This window comes from Sminthopsis crassicaudata, chromosome 1 (genome assembly GCF_048593235.1).
Source record: "Sminthopsis crassicaudata isolate SCR6 chromosome 1, ASM4859323v1, whole genome shotgun sequence".
NCBI classification, from domain to species: Eukaryota; Metazoa; Chordata; class Mammalia; order Dasyuromorphia; family Dasyuridae; genus Sminthopsis; species Sminthopsis crassicaudata.
Window position 1 is genome coordinate 19578202 of NC_133617.1, and position 10087 is coordinate 19588288.

Consider the following 10087-nt stretch of genomic DNA (forward strand, 5'->3'; position numbering starts at 1 on the left):
GATGAGGTATGGTGGCTTTCTCTAGTGTAGTGGGGGAGGGGAGCACTTTGAAACAAAGTAAACAAAAAAAGCATCGCCCTGAAGGGCGCTAGGGGGCGCCATAACAGACCACGGGGCACTCCGGAAGACTTCATGAGTTCAGATCTGACGAGACACTTACTAGCTGTGTGACCCTGGGCAAGTCTGCCTCAGTTGCCCATCTGTAAGATGGGCTGGAGAAGGAAATGGAAAATTGCCCCAGTGTCTTTGCCAAAAAAGCTCCAGATGGGGCCACACAGACTCGATCCCCCTGAAAACAGCTGAGCGACAAGGGACGGCCCGGGGAACGCTTGCGGGCTCCCGCCACTAGATGGCAGCCTTCACCCGGCTTTTGCTCCCTCGCCTCTGCCACAGACAGATCAGTTACCCTCCAATTTCCTCCCTGACTTCTATCCGCGGCCTTAGGCGGGGAAGGTGGAAGAGAAGGTCTGGAAACAGCGTAGAGAAGCCCGCTTCTGCCCCCAGTCCCGGACCGGGGGAGCTCGCCTCCCTGGGGTCTCGGAGGAGGGGGTTGAGTTTCCTTTGACGCCCCCTGAAACGGGCCCCTCGTGCGCCCTTACGGAGCTCCTCCCTCGCGGCCTTCTCCCAGGAGGGCGGGCTTTCCCTCCCAACCCCCCTTGAAGAACAGCCTGACTTGTCAAGTCGAGGGCTTGGGGAGAATGCCCTCAAACCCAAACCGAGCCCTTCCCTCACTCCGGAGACCCCGGCCCGACTCCGCCATTCTGAACCACGAGGGACTGCGGCGCAGGGCACGATGGGAGACTCGGCCTTCCGGCCGGATGGCGGCGCTCTCCTCCGCGGCCTCCCCTCCCAGAACTGCAGAGCGCGGTGAGGAGACGAGAATTCGGATCCTGAGGCGGCTGCAGGAGGGGAACAAGATGAGACCTTTCTGCAGTCCCCAGAGTCGGAAAACCGGTCTTCTCGCTGTTCTTCCCCATTGCTTCCCGCTTCCGTTTGTACTGCTGGTTCCCCTGCCTGGAGCGCTCCCCTCCCTCCCCCTCAGCTCCCCATGGGGTCAGCCTTCCCTTCAGTCACCTCGCGGGCCCTCCTGCAGCCTCTCCCCAGCCTTTGGCGCCCCTCCCCCCAGCGACCTTCTAGTCACTTCCGTACATTGACAAGCGCGGCGCCATCCCTCCCCGCAGGACGGAGCACGTGGAGGCAGTTTTCCTTTTTTTGTCTGATGCAGTGTCTGTAAGCTTAAGCAATGCTGATCCCTGCGGAAGAGCCAAAAGGAGAAGGGTCCCCACGGAGGCCTATGTTTCTAGCGGCTCTTGTGAAGGACAGGAGCGGAGGGGGCCGGGTCCGGAGTCCCTGAGTGAGCGCTGTCACGTGGATGGGATGGAGCTCCCCCCCTCCCCCCAGAAGCGAGGAGCGGGATGAGCTCAGAGAAACCGGAAGATTTATGCGAACTGATGCAGAGTGAAGTGAGCGGAACCGAAGAACGTCCTGCCGTGATTCCCGGTGAATGACGGAGCTCTCTCAGCGATCCGAGGATTCCAGACAATTCCAGAAGACTTTTAATGGGAAATGAAGAACTAGGGAGTCTGAATGCGGAGCAGAGCATGCAATTTGCACTTTATTTTTGTTTCTTGTTGGTTCTGTTTTTTCCTTCAGGAAACGTTTTACCCGATGGCATATATATAAAATCCACACCAAATTGCTTATCGTCTGAGGAGAGAGGAGGGAGGAAGGGAGAAGATTTGGAACTCAAAATTCATAAAAAATGAATGTCAAAATTTGTCTTTACATGTAATTGGGAAAAATAAAATATTGTGAAAATACACAAATCGATTAAAAAAAGAAATTCTGGGGCAGCTAGGAGAGAGCACCAGCCCTGGAGTCAGGAGGACCTGAGTTCAAATCAGGCCTCAGACACTTAACAAATCCTGGCTGTGTGACCCTGGGCAAGTCACTCAACCCCAATTGTGTCAGGAAAAAAAAAGTCTGACAGCTTGGTACCTAGCAATTTGACCCTGGACATGTTGCTTTAACCCCGGTTTTCTCATGTGACTAAGGAAGATAAGAACACTCATTTTCTTATTGAACATTGAAATGTATGTGATACCTTTAATGCAAAACAGAAAAAGGTGTTTTGTGGAAGAGCAGAAAGAGAGCAGGCCCAAGAATCCAGTGACCCAAGTTCGAATCTCAGATGGGTGGTTTATTAGCTGTTACTTTGGGCGAGTGTTTTTTATTTTCCTGGGCCTCAGTTTCCCTTTCTGTAAAATGAGGAGCTTGGCCTGCATGGCCTCTGACTTCCTCTCCAGCTCTAAAATCTATGTTCGTGTGACCTGAGCTCTAATCTCAGCTCTGGCCCAGGTGACCACCTGTGTGACCTCAGGTAGGTACTTGGAAGAGATGCCCTCATGGATCATAGAATCAGAGGCGGGTGGCACCTTTTGTGGTTCATTCATTACCCTTGTCACTCCATTTGGGGTTTTCTTGGCAAAGATACTGAAGTGATTTGCCATTTTCTCCTCCAGCTCATTTTACAGATGAGGAAACTGAGGCAGACAGGGCTAAGTGACTTGTCCAGAATCACACAGGTAGTAAGCCAGATTTGAACTCTTGGCTCTAGGCCTAGCACTATGTGTCACCTAGCCGGACCTCAGAGGCCCTCTAAACTCCCTCACTTTACAAATGAGGAAACTGAGGTACAGATTGGGAAGGGATTTATACAAGATCACATAAGTAGTCAGCACCAGAAGGAAGAAAAGCAACATTGGACAGCGCCTCCCTCTTACCCCTGTTTTTATTCCCTAGTTAACCTGTGGAGATCAGCATTAGTTTATATATGGCTTTAAGGTTTGCAGAGTACTTTACAATTGTTATTTCATTTTATCCTCATAACAACCCCAGGAGAGAGGTGCTACTATTATCATTCCACTTTCACATGGGGAAACTGAGGCAGACAGAGATTAAGAAGCTTTTCAAAGGTCTCACAACTGCTGTCTGGGTCAGTATTTGACTTTGGGCCTTCCTGATTCCAGGACTCTATCATAGATTGGATATAAATTCAAGCCTTTATGCAGAACCAAGGAAGAAAAAAGTTAATCATCTCCAAGGGAACGTAATGCTTTTTTCTTTAAAATTATTATTTTGCGGGGCACTATTTTTTCTTCCTCCCACCACCAAGCTTCCTCACCACGAGAAGGAAAAAATCCCTTCTAACCAACACGCCTAATCAAGTAAAACAAATTCTTCCCTTGGTCGCAGCTCATTCTCTATCCCGGTCTATCACCCCTCAGGAAGTCTTTGCTGGTTGGGATTTTAAAAAACCAACCACATGTCGATCAGAATCAGTTCTGCAGGAGAAGCTTGGCTGGGGAACCCCAATCTTGGTTAAAATTAAAAATGAGAAGATTGAGTCCTGTGGCTGTCTCACAGGGGGTAAGTTTTACTTTTCAAAACATTCTCTTTCCTCCCCATCTGCTCTCTCATTACAACATCCCTTTGAGGTACTTCTAAAGCTCATTTCTGATCCAGTGTTTAGAACTGTGCCTGGTACATAGTAGGCACTTAATAAATGTTTGTTTATTGATCATGTCACCCTCACTCAATAAACTCTCATGGCTCCCCATTACTTGGAACACTAAATATAGAAATTTTTGTTTTGTCATTGATAACCACTTTGAGGGTTTTTTTTTTTTTTGGTGAGATAATCGGGGTTTAAGTGACTTGTTTAGGGTTTCACAGCTAATAAGTGTTAAGTGAGGCTGGATTTGAATGCAGGGGCTTCTTGGAGCTGGTGCTCTAACCACTGTACCCTCTACCTGAAATAGAGGTTCCATTTATCTTTTTATTGTACATCAACCTTTCCCTCATGCTACAATCCAGCCAAGCTGGTTTTCTTCTTGTTCCATCTCCAATCTCCCATCTCCACACCTTTGCATAGGCAGTCTCCTGTGCTAGTAATGAGATCTTCCATCACTTCTGCTTTTTTAGAACCTCTAGTTTCCTTCTAAATTAGCTCAAATCGTGCCTTTTCTATGGAATCTTTTCTGAGTGGCCCTTCCTCCCCTGCTGCTGCAACATGTTACTCTCACAAATTACATTTAAACATATACAAATATATCCACATCTATCTCTTATTGCCGCCTTCTCTGGACTATAAGCTTCCGGAGGGCATGATAGCATTTTTGCACTCTCTGTCTCTGTGATTCTCTGTGTGTGTCTCCCTTCTCTTTTCTCTCTGTTTCTGTCTCTCTCTTTTTCTCTCTCTCCCTCCCTCTTTCCTTCCCTCCTCCTTCCCTCCCTCACCCCTCCCTCCTTCTCTCTTTCTCTTTCTCCTTCCCCTTCCATCCTTCCTCTCATCTGTCTCTCTGTCTCTGTTTCTGTCTCTGTCTCTATCTCCCCCCCCCGCCCCACACTCTCCCTGTCTCTGTCTCTTTCTTTCACCATTACTCCCTCTTTTAAACTCAGAGGAATGCTGGTTTCTGAAATCTTTCCCCTGGGACTTTGTCCAGACATTTCTAAGGACCAGACCCACTTTGATCTGAGAGCCTGTGGGATGAGTCTGCCCGCCCTGGGTGAGGGGATACAGCAGCCTGCATGGTGGAAGCCTTGGGCCAAGGGCCTGGCAGAATTAATCTCGTCTTGGTGTGTCCAGCCTGGCCATCATCTGGCCTCCCAGACAGATCTGTGGAGCTGGTGGCTTTAGAAGGGGTTTCCTGTCTCTGTGGGGGGTGGGGTTACCTCTGCCTACCTTATCATTGACTGCCTGGTCTTCCCAGCTGTATGACTGATCTGATTGGTCATGTCATTGATCTGATTGACCATGTCATTGATCTGGGATGGTTGCTAGGATGACTGAATAAAGGGGATTCAAAAATGCAGAGAATCATGGGGCTGATGGGAAACATTTATCTTCAAGAGTAATTGGCTCATTTTATAGAAGAGGCTTTTAGGGCCCAGAGAGGGATCCCAGGAATACAGAACTGAGAGGCAGCAGGAATAGAGCTGGGAGGAAGGAGGGGCCTGGAGTCACAGACTATCTGGGCTGAGAAGGGTCCTAGAGCAGGCAATGTCAGATCTGGGAGGGGTCTTAGAAGAGGGGATGTCAGGTAGGATCTGAATTCAAATCTAGTCTCGACACTTAGCACTTCCTAGCTGTGTGACCCTGGGCAAATCACTTAGTGCCATTTGCCTCAGCAAAAAGCAGAAAAAAAAAAGAAAAAAAATTCAGGCTCCACTAAATGAAAATAACCCTAACTTAATCAACCCTATTATACGACTTGCTCTAGTAAGCATCTTTGCAGGATTCCTATTAACATCAAACATCCCTCCTACCACAATAATTCCCTCCAATCTAGGGTAAAATGTAAATTCTGGCATTCAAAACCTCTTGAAAGAAATTATCTAGACTTATTTCATATGAGAAAGTACATAGTGGCTTGAGTACTGGACCTGGAATCAGAAAGACCTGAATTCAAATTCACCCTCAGAGACTTCCTCTCTGTGTGACTTCGGCCTCTGTTTCCTGCACTGTAAAATAAGAATAATCACAGGTGGCTGTGAGCGTCAAATGAGATAATAATTGTAAACTGTTTAGTGCAGTATCCGGTACACACTAGGTGCTTAATAAATGCTTTTCTTCTTCCCTTTCCCCATGGCCGTGTTCATTCCTGGAATGTTTTCTCCATCTTCTCTTCTCATGATCCCTCTAGCTTCCTTCAAGACTTAGCCCTTCCGGGAAGCCTTGCTTGGTCCCCTAACGAGTCCTCTCTGTCTCTCTCTTCTTGAACTTGTTTTATGTTGATTTTCTGCCCATTTACTTGGATGAATTGAGGACAGGGACTGAATCCTTTTTGACTTTGGAATGCTTGATATGGGCACAAAACAGACATCTGAAGCTGTCTGGAGCAACGAATAGAGCCCTGAACTTGATTCAGAAAGTGTCAAAGGCTGCCTTTGACACTTACTGGATTTATGACTTCATTGATCTGTGCCTCAGTTTCCTATCTGTTGAATGAGGGGCAGGGTTGGAATTGATGAGCTTCAAAGCCTGGACATCAGTCTAAGATCCTCTAAATTTCCATAAGGAGCTTGGATTCTAGGGTGATAGTAGGGGATGGTGAAAAACAGAGGGAACAGTAAAAGAAGCTAATTTAACATGGGAGAGAGTGCTAACCACAGGGGTATTGAGGGGATGTTTTCTAGAAATAATCATAGCTGCATTCTCTGTGCCTCAAAGGAAAGACAAGGATTCTGAAATGTGGAAGTGAGAAATCACGTACTGTGCACCAGGCATGGGGGACAGCTTATGGAAGTGCTTGGAGGCTGGAAATGACATCCAGTTTCCAATTTGGCTGGGGATATGTCAGATAAGATTGGGCAGTGGCTTTGGATCTATTACCTGATACTACTGGCCCAGAAAGCCGTGATTTATAAGGTTTCTTCCCACTTTTTTCCCAAGGGGAAAATCTCATCTTCTGAGAAAAGGGGTTTGATATGGTAACCTTTCCTTAGGGTATTTCTCCAGTGGCCATCCTGGCTGTGTCTGGCCCACACCAGTGAGTCAGGCAGCTCAGATTCTGCCCTGGGGAGGCTGCTGGGAATGGAAAGGAGGTGGGTGGAGATAGTGATCAGAGTAGAAGCCAGATTTTAAAATGCATTTATAGCCTCAAAAATGTGTTAGTCGAATTGCTCTGTTGCCATGGTAACCCAGAGGAGTGGAAAAGAACATGAGTATTGGGTAGCAATGGAGAACAGAGCTCTCCACAACCATCCCTTTATTTAAATGGGCAAAATCCCCAAGTGGCTTTGGACAGACATCAGAAGCTGGGTCTCACATACTTGGGAAATGCTTTAAATACAATCCAAGCCCAAAGCCAATAAAAATTGACATTTATAAAGAACTTGAATACTTAGGAGTCAGTCAATAAGAATTTGTTAGCATCCACTTTGCTAAATGGGGGGGATTCAAAAAGAAGCAAAACACAATCCTGCCCTCAAGGAGCTTCCAGTCTAAACAAGCTAAAGATAGGGTTAATTGGAGATAATAGGCAGAGGGAAGGAAGGCATTATTAGCAAGAAAACACACATCATCTTGTTTGACCAAAACAAGATATAATGAGCTTTTTTATTTTTACAAATGAGGAAACTGAGACAGAAAGAAGCAAAACACAATCCTGCCCTCAAGGAGCTTCCAATCTAAATAAGCTAAAGATGGAGTTAATTGGAGATAATAGGCAGAGGGAAGGAAGGCATTATTAGCACCAAGAAGAACAACACACATCATCATGTTTGACCAAAACAAGACATAATGAGGTTTAAAAAATTTTTACAAATGAGGAAACTGAGGCAGAAAGCAGTTAAGTAACTTATTATCACACAGTAAATGTTTGAGGAAGGCTTTAGACTGAGATCTTTCTAGTTCTCCACAGCTATACCCATTCCACCACATTGCCTCCCATTCACAGAGGTTTTAGGGACTTTGGGCAGCTTTAAGAGGCGCTCTTACTCCTAGAGTAATAATCTTGGTAGTGAAACTACTAGGGATTTCTGCTCTCTCTCCAACTGTCTTGTTCTTTCTGGGCTTTTCCAAAAATCTCTGTTCCTTCCTCATTAGAGTTTTGCAAGCATGGAAGTGATGAATATATTTGCCTGATAAAAATAAAAATAAGAGACTCCAAAAATCTTTATTTCACAACAACAACAACAAGGTCAGAGGTTTCTTGATGGGGGAGGCAGGGACAGGAGTCCCATATTTACATAACCTTTATATCTCAGTTAAAACTCAAAGTAACTCTGGGACATGGATAGTAGAAAAATTATTAGCTCTGTTTTTTTAAATTGTTGTTCAGTCATTTAAGTTGTGTCTGATTCTTCATGACCCCATTTAGGGTTTTCTTGGCAGAGATATGGCCATTTTCTTATTTAGCTCATTTCACAGTTGAGGAAACTGAGGCAAACAGGGTTAAGTGACTTGTCCAGGGTCATATCGATTAGGAAACGAAGGCACCGAGAAGTGATTTTGATATATACAGAATGCTGGATTTGGAACCAAAAAGAAACAGAAATTTACTGGAGTGAAGGATGGGAGTGAACATTTCTATAGCATCTACTATGGGCCAGTCATTATATAAATACTATTCTCATTTGAACCTTGTAATCAAATGTTATTATCCCCATTTTACAGCTGAAGAAACTGAGATAGGATAAGCGATTAAGACAGGACTTAAGTTATCCAGCTAGAATCTCCTTTTCATTCTGGTGTGGTCTCCCCACTGTTAACCACCAATGACTAATGTTCCTGTTCAATTTAACCAATCACTGTCAATTAGCTTTTACAGGGGGGAGGTAGATGGCATTGGAGGAAAACTTATTTTAGTGAGTTCAAATCTGACCTCAGACCCTTACTAGCTATGTGACTTTAGGCAAGTCATTACCCTGCTTGCCTCAGTTTCCTTATTTGTAAAGTGAGCTACTCCAGTATCTTTACCAAGAAAAACCCCAAATGATTGTAAAGGGTGACACAACTGAACAATAACAAGCTTTTATAAGGAAACGTTTACTTAATAGAAGTACAAATATTTCTCCCCAAAACTTAGAGGCATATTCTCCCCTATTCCACTTTATTTTGGGGAGCTACCGGATGCAGTCTCTACAAATCATGGATCCCACTTCACATCTAGAATTAGCATCGATGTCCAACAAGTTCCTTGTCTCTGCTACTGTGGGCTGAATCCCAGAAGGTCACTTCTCTATCTTGAGATCAGAGATGCAAAAATCCAGCATGGAGGATGACTCTTGGTTTTGATGGCTCCATTTGCTAAACTTTTGGTCCACACAAAATCATTGCCTCCTTCACCTAAAAGGAAAGAACTAATCCTAAGGCAAAGAACTGGGGCCTGTAATCACTGAGCACATATGGGGAGAAGGCAGCCTTATCTTTCACCGAGTGCCATCTGCCAGGAAGTAATCAGCCACAGAGATGAAGTAAAAACCCAGACAGAGGAGGAAGCTGAGTGTTTTTTGCATGCTTAGCCACAGCCAATTAAAGGGCTTCTGTTTGCCATGTGCTTATCAGAGCAGAACCAGTTTTGGAACATCTAGTATACTCCAAAGTTTCTCAAAGGCCCTTCCATTGCATGTTATCATGAATCTCCTGAAAGCAGGCTCCCTACTCCTCCACATGGCAAACTGAGTCCATAGCACTTTTGACATGCTCCTAAGAACTGGGCTCAGGGGCCAGACATGTGCTACAATTGCTATGCTCTCTTGGAAAGAACAGGAATCTCTTTCTAGGACCAGCAGGATACTGTTTATCACTGGATTCCACACAAGATTCCAAGTTCGCCTTTCTCAAACTTCTCTCTGCTCAGGAAGCAATGTCTTTGAATTGCCCTTTTAGACTGTCCCTTCTTCTTGTGCTCCAAGTTGTTGTTTGTAGATTAATAAATCAAACATTTGTTCTTTTTGTTGTTGAATCATTTCAATCATGTTTGATTCTTTATCACCCTTTTGGGACTTTCTCGACAAAATTACTACAGTGATTTGCCATTTTCTTCTCCAGCCTCAGTTTCCTCATATGTAAGATGATATTGTTGAGGCAAGGAAGGAATGGAAGGAGGAGAGTGAAATTCTCTCCTTGACTTTGCTTTGCACAAGGGAAGAGGTCAAGAGCTCTATTTTCAAATTCTTACTGTGATAATCCCAGGGACATTCCTAGTGTCTCTCTCGAGCCTTAGATAATTTCTTTGCCCTTTCGTATACAAATAGGCATTCACTCAAGCTCTTTATATCAAGCAAATTTCATCTTTTAAAGTCTGAAAGAGGTATATCCTTTCATCTCTTGTTACCTTAGTCTTATATCTGGCAAATGGACCCCTGAAAATATGCTATAATTTCATCAACTAGAGTCATGTGACTTGCCCAGAATCACACAAACATTATATATCTGTGGCAGAATTAAAACTCATGCCTCTGAAATCCATCTATCACATCACTTGGTTATAATAATAATAACATTCATATGTTATTTATATGTTACAATTCGATTATATGACTTACTAAATGCTAGATACTGTGTGTTTCACAATTATTA